The sequence below is a fragment of the Muntiacus reevesi genome, chromosome 18 (assembly GCF_963930625.1).
Source record: "Muntiacus reevesi chromosome 18, mMunRee1.1, whole genome shotgun sequence".
Classification (NCBI taxonomy): Eukaryota; Metazoa; Chordata; class Mammalia; order Artiodactyla; family Cervidae; genus Muntiacus; species Muntiacus reevesi.
The window spans coordinates 20,545,940-20,551,574 of record NC_089266.1 but is presented as its reverse complement, the minus strand read 5'-3'; positions in this window follow the sequence as shown (position 1 = coordinate 20,551,574).

The following is a 5,635-nucleotide window of genomic DNA, read 5'->3' as shown; positions in this document are numbered from 1 at the left end:
CTCGAGCGCCCTGTCGACTCGCGCAGCTGGGGCTTTATAACCTGTGTCAGGATGAGCGCCCGCCCGGCCGTACCACGCGCGGGAGGGGGCGGCCAAGGGGCAAATGGTGGTGCCCAGGGCGAGGAGACGCGCGGTGGGACGAGTTTACGAGGGCGGACCAGAGCACAGAAAGTAAGAGAAGCGCGAGGAGAAGGGGCGAGTGGACGTTCCAGCTGTTCCCGCGGACTTCGGCTCCGAGTACTAGGCTTCTCCCCCCTGACTCCGGAGAATGGTTTTGCCCAAAGCCTCAGCTTCCCGGGGATTCGGGTACCGGGACTTGGAGGTCTTTAACTGGGGGACAGCCGCTACTTCCACTCCAGTCCGAGGCTTTTCGGTTGCCTTCCCTGGAGCTAATCTATGAGCTAAGTCTTTCTCCCGCTGATTGGGAGATAAATCCAAACTCAAAGTACGGTCTCCACGGGCTGTCGGGTCTGGCGCGTCACACACTGATTCTCGCGCTACACACACCCCTCCACACAACCCCGGTGCACCAGCCGCTCGACAACCCTCTTTCTTATTTCTTAAGTCGTCTTATTGCCTTTCCTCGTGCTTTCCCTCCGCCCTCATTCACTTTGCCCACCTCCTACCACACTGGCAAACACCCATTCTTCCGGGAGCCCCCCTCTTAGGTGTCTCGCATAAAAACTCCTCCGACCCGGGCTCCTCGGTCCGGAGCATCCTTTATGCGATGGTCGCAGTGGTCACGCTGTGTCTGTCTCCAAGACAAGACCTGCGCCCAGCCCACGGAGCGTGTCCCTCGGCGCAGGACGGGTCCCTGTGGGGGCCTCCGTAAACCCTGAATGAACTGTGGAGCAACAGAGGAGCCAGAGGCCATTTCTGTGCCTTTGGACTGAAGGAACCTACAGACCAAAAAAAGACGGCTACGTCACTGATTCTTTTACAGTCTTGGGACCATTCTTGGTGCCCCAATTTCCTTCTCTTCAATACTGTCAGTCACCAGATCCTGGTTAATTTCCCTCTTAATGTGCCCCCTCCTTTTCAGCCCTCCGGTTGATGCCTGATTCTCTCTCCTCATTCTCTCTTCTAAACTGTTGTAATCCTGTGCTACCATCCACCCCGCCCCCATCCACATGAATCCATCTCTAATCTAACCCAGCCCTCTCACTCACACCCCCATCCAAGCTAAGGATTATTCCAGGAGCCCTTTTCCTACAGCCAGCCCTCAAAGCCAGAGCCCAGGACAGAGGCTCTGCCCCAGGTCTGGGCCTTGGACAGAGGCTCCTAGTGCTGACAGCGTGAGCGAGGAATCCATGACACAGCCTGGAGCAAGATGCGCAACCCAGAAAGGAGAATCAGAGTGTCCCACTCCATCCTGCGGCTCCCCCTGAGCCAACACAAGTCTGTTCTCTATGCCTGTGAGTCTGTTTTTGTTGCATAAGTAGGTTCACCTGTGCCAGATTTTGGATTCCATATATGAGTAATATCATATGCTATTTTCTTTTTCTGTCTGACTTACTTCACTTAGTGTAATAATCTCTGGGTCCATCTATGTTGCTGCAAATGGTATGTTTCATTTTTTATGACTGAGTAATATTCCTTTGTGTATACACACCACGTCTTCCTTATCCATTCATCTGTTGATGGACATTTAGGTTATTTCCATGTCTTGGCTATTGTAAATAGTGCTTTTATGAACATTGAGGTGCATGTGTCTTAATAAAATCTTGCTTTTAGGGAATTCCCTGGCAGTCCAGTATTTAGGATTCAGCACTTTCATGACCAGGTCATGGGTTCAATCCCTGGTCAGGGAACTAAGATCCCACAAGCCCCATGGTGCAGCCAATAAATAAACAAAATCTTACTTTTAAAGTAATAATACACAGACACACATTACCCCCTGAAAACTCCCTCACTTTCTACGATGAGTGCTGAAAATCAGTTGCTGGCATCTCTCCTACTTTGTCACCCCAAATATTCCAATCTTACATAGTTTTACTATCATTCTGGCCAACAGGAGTCCAACTTTTTTGGCAACACTTTCACTCCTGTTTGGGGCTCCCAACTCACCCACCTTCTCCTCTGCCATCCCCTGTCATCCCCTCCACTTGGCCATGCCAGGATTTCTCCCGACTCTTGGAACCTGTCATGCTTTCATTCATTCACTCAACAAGTCTTCACTGAGCCCCTGCCAAGGGCCTGGTTCTGTTCTAGGAACTGGGGATACAGTGATGAACAAGACAAGTCCCTACCCTCAGGAGCTTCCACTCCAGGAAAAAAGACGAAGTAACACTAACTATAATGTCACATGATGACACCACCTATGATATCCTCTGGTGGTAAGCATTGTGGGAGAGAAAAAGAGCCAAATAAGAAGAAGGAGGAACAGATGCTACTGTTTCAGAAAGGGTGTTCTGGGAAGGTTTCCTAGGGGAGGTAACATTTGGACAGAGACCCAAGTGAATTAAGCAAGTAAGCCCCACCTACAGTCAATCCTAAAGGAAATCAGTCCTGAATATTCATTGGAAGGACTGATGCTGAAGCTGAAGCTCCAATACTTTGGCCACCTGATGCAAAGAACTGATTCATTGGAAAAGGCACTGATGCGGGGAAACATTGAAGGCAGGAGGAGAAGCGGATGACAGAGGATGAGATGGTTGGGTGGCATCACCAACTCAATGGAAATGAGTTTGAGCAAGCTCTGGGAGTTGGTGATGGACTGGGAAGCCTGGCGTGCTGCAGTCCATGGGGTCACAAAGAGTCAGATATGACTGAGAGACTGAACTGAACTGATATGGGGGAAGAGCTGTTCAGGCATGGGAAAAGTAAGAACAAAGACCTGAAGACTCGTGCATGCTTGGATGCTCCTGGGATAGGACACCACCAAGGATTTTCCAGCAGGAGAGCAACATGGTCTTACTTATGTTTATAAAAAGATTACTTTGGCTGCTGAGTAAAGCAGGGATTCCAGAGCAATGCTGTCCAATAGAAATTGAATGGGAGCCATAAACACAAACCACAGATGTCATTTTATCACATTCTTTTCCATTGTGATTAATCATAGTGTGTTGAATATAGTTCCCTGTGCTATGCAGTAGGACTTTGTTGTGTATCCATCCTACATATAATAGTTTGCATCCGGTGTTATTTGTTCAGTCATGTCCAACTCTTTGAGACCCCATGGACTGTAGCCTGCCAGGCTCCTCTGTCCATGGAATCCTCCAGGCAAGAATAATGGAGTGGGTTGCCATTTCCTTCTCTAGGAGATCTTCTCAACCCAGGGATCAAACCTGGATTTCCTGCATTGCAGGTGGATTCTTTACCATCTGAGCCCCCGGGGAGCCCAAATTTTGCATCTACTAACCCCAGACTCCTCAATCTATCCCTCCCCCACCCCCTACCCCTTGGCAAATGTATGTCCATGAGTTTGTTTTGTTTCCCCACACACATAGTTTTAAATGTTCTAGCAGCTGTATTTTAAAAGCTTACTTTTTAAGCCAAAAAAACAGGCAAAATTAGTTTTAATAATATATTTTATTTAACCCAAAATATTAATCTCCAAAATATTACTTAAACATGTAATCAACACAATTACTAATGAGATTACATTTTTATAGTAAATCCAGTGTGACTAACCTTACAACACATCTCAATTTGGAGTAGCATTCATTCTTATCTTTATTTCCCTAAATGTAATCTGTCCTTTTTCCCTACGTGCTTTTAAAATGCCTTCTCTTCATCACTGAATTTCAGCAACTTGATCATGATGTGTTCTGGTGGGGTTTTGTTTTATTCTTCTTGGGCTTCACTGAGCTTCTGTATAGTTTTCATCAGAATTTGGACACTTTTCAACTTTTATTTCTTTAAATATTTTTCCTACGTCTCTCTTCGAGAATTTCAATTCTAGTCGTATGTTAGACCACTTGAGAGTAACCACAGGGCACTGAGGCTCTGTTCTTTGTCTTTTTCTTTCAGCCTTTTTCTCTCTGTCCTTCTGTTCCCATTGTTTCTGTTGGTTTACCTTCAAGTTCACTGATCTTCTTTAAGAAACAAAAACAATTTTTTTTCTTGTGTTGAGAACTCTTAGGATTTACTCTCTCACTGACTTTCATATATAACACGCAGCAGTGTTCATTATATATATTGTGTTATACATTACATCCTTGGTACTTTCATCTTTTGACTGCCTTCTCCCACTTCCCCCTTCCCCTGCCCCCCACCTCTGGTAACCACAAATCTATTTGTTTTTAAAGTATAGTTGACCTACAGCACTATGTTAATTCCTATTGTACAACAGTGACTCAATATTTCTATACATTTCAAAATAATCACCATGGGAATTCCCTGGTGGCCTACTGGTTAGGATTCCAGGATTTCACTGCCTTGGCCCAGGTTCAGTCCCTGGTCAGGGAGGGAACTGAGATCTGCAACCCCCATGATGTGGATCACAACAAATGGTGGAAAATTCTTCAAGAGATGGGAATACCAGACTACCTTACCTGCCTGCTGAGAAGCCTGTATGCAGGTCAACAAGCAACAGTTAGAACCATACATGGCACAACGGACTGGTTCAAAATTGGGAAACAAGTACGTCAAGGCTGTATATTGTTACCCTGCTTATTTAACTTACATGCAGAGCACATCATGAGAAACACTGGGCTGGATGAAGCACAAGCTGGAATCAAGGTTTCTGGAAGAAATATCAATAATCACAGATATGCAGATGATACCACCCTAATGGCAGAAAGGGAAGAGGAACTAAAGAGCCTCTTGATGAAAGTGAAAAAGGAGTGTGAAAAACCTGGCTTAAAACTCAACATTCAAAAAACTCAGATCATGGCATCTGGTCCCATCACTTCATGGCAAATAGATGGGAAAACAATGGAAACAGTGGCAGACTTAATTTTCTTGGGCTCCAGAATCACTGTGGACGGTGACTGCAGCCATGAAATTAAAAGATGCTTTCTCCTTGGAAGAAAAGCTATGAAAAACCTAGACAGCATATAAAAAAGCAGAAACATCATTTTGCCCACAAAAGTCTGTATAGTCAGAGCTATGGTTTTTCCAGTAGTCATGTATGGATGTGAGAGTTGGACCACAAACAAGGCTGAGTACTGAAGAATTTATGCCTTTAAACTGTGGTGTTGGAGAAGACTGGAGAGTCCCTTGTACAGCAAGAAGATCAAATCAGTCAATCCTAAAAGAAATCAACCTTGAATATTCACTATAAGGAGTGATGCTGAAGCTGAAGCTCCAATACTTTGGCCATCTGATGCAAAGAGCCAATTCATTGGAAAAGACCCTGATGCTGGGAACGATTGAGGGCAGGAGAAGGGGATAACAGAGGATGAGATGATTAGATGGCATGACCAACTTGGTGGACATGAGTTTGAGAAAACTCCGAGAGATGGTAAAGGACAGGGAAGCCTGGTGTGCTGCAGCCCAAGGGGTCACAAAGAGTTGGACTCGACTGAGCAACTAAGTTATATATATGTGTGTGTATATATATGTGTGTATATATATGTACATATACATATATATGTATATACATATATATGTACATATATATACATGTGTACATGTATATGTACATATATATGTACATATATATACATAACATTTATATATATATCCATTC